The following is a 1,603-nucleotide window of genomic DNA, read 5'->3' on the forward strand; positions in this document are numbered from 1 at the left end:
GGTGCATCATAGTCCTGCCAGTAACACCTTGCTTGTCAAAACTCTAAAGAGCTCTTGTGTAGCAGATTAAGGCAATGCAACCCATCGTTTGATATTGACTGCTACTTCCATGAGCATTGCTTGTGGATCCAGGCAAGACAAAATCCTTGACAACTTCAATCCTTTCTCCCTTTATCCTGATGTTACTTATTCGTCCAGGTGTAAGGATTGGTGAGGGGTGAGGTCCCTGGAAACAGGACATTCTGCTTTGGGAAATAAACTCCCAATTCCCGGGGTAGTCATTCACACCCACCACAAATGTGCTGTGGCCTGCCTGTCTTTGGTCCAGTTGGACGTCTCCTTCACATTCTTGGAAGGGGGGATGTTTCTTGCTCATCCCAGTGTCAGACAGCCTCTCCTACTGTAGCACCATAGGGTCCCCTCTGTGCAAACATGCCAGCCTTCAGCGTTCGGGTACATGTCCAGAAATGGTGAAGGGCAGTTGTCTGGTGGCGTGTCTTCAGGTAGCCAGCCCAGGGCGATACTTATCCCTGGGAGGGGACTGAAGATTACAAGCAACAGGGGTCAGATTCCAGGCTTGAGGTAAGAGAAGACTTTCCTCTGGGGTGTGGGGTGTTTGCTCGCTCTGCTTTTCTTTGATCATAATCACCTGAAAGTCGGGAGGGAGGGGGGGGATAGTCACTGGGCTTCTTTCCCTGTTTACCCTCTGACTCCCACGCTAAGGTCTAAGCTCTGTGCACACCAGAGCTTAGATAACTGCTGTGTCATCAGTAGCACCTGCAGAAACAGAAACCATCTCTCTGGCCTGCCGAGTGCCTGAGACAAAAAAATCAGACCTGGTCCCTCCACGCTGTGGAGGGTTAGGGTGTGAGGAGGAACAGGAGCAGGAGATACAGGACCCAGTGGGGTAAGGGAGGTAACTGGGTTGGAGGAGCTGAAACTAAAGGTGTCTGAATTGTTAAACATAAAACGATTGATCTCTTCTATAAACTTCCATCTAATCAGGGTAAGACATGAAAAAATAACAATGTTTAAATTATCAAGGGTTCATGAGGGAGGCAGGGTTGGGAGGGAGGGAAAAAATGAGGAGCTGATACCAAAGGCTGAAGTAGAAAGAAAATGTTTGGAAAATGATGATGGCAACAAATGTACAAATGTCCTTGACACAAGGGATATATGTATGGTTTGTGATGAGTTGTATGAGCCCCCAATAAAATGATTTTAAAAACAAACAAACCTTCACCTAAGTCACAATTAAAAGGAAAAACAAACCCCAAAACTTCCATCAGGAATTGAGCCTGATAAAAGAAGGGTAAAAATGGGGAGATTCAATTTTCTAATAGGGTGCCCTGGCGGCCCAGTACATTAAGCACTGGGCTGCTAACTGGCAGGTCAGCAGTTCAAACCCACCAGCCTCGCCTTGGGAGAAAGATGCTGTCAGCTCCCATAAAGATTTACAGTCTCAGAAGTCCCACGAACAGCCCTATAGGGTCTCTCAGTTGGCTTTGGTGCTAGTAAAAATTCATGGGCAGTGGAGAATGTGATATGTATTATAGTAGTAGATATCATATGTGCATAATATGCATTCAATTCATAAAAAAAA

Source organism: Echinops telfairi, unplaced genomic scaffold, assembly GCF_000313985.2.
Source record: "Echinops telfairi isolate 266 unplaced genomic scaffold, ASM31398v2 ScPeMD7_23;HRSCAF=83, whole genome shotgun sequence".
NCBI lineage: Eukaryota > Metazoa > Chordata > Mammalia > Afrosoricida > Tenrecidae > Echinops > Echinops telfairi.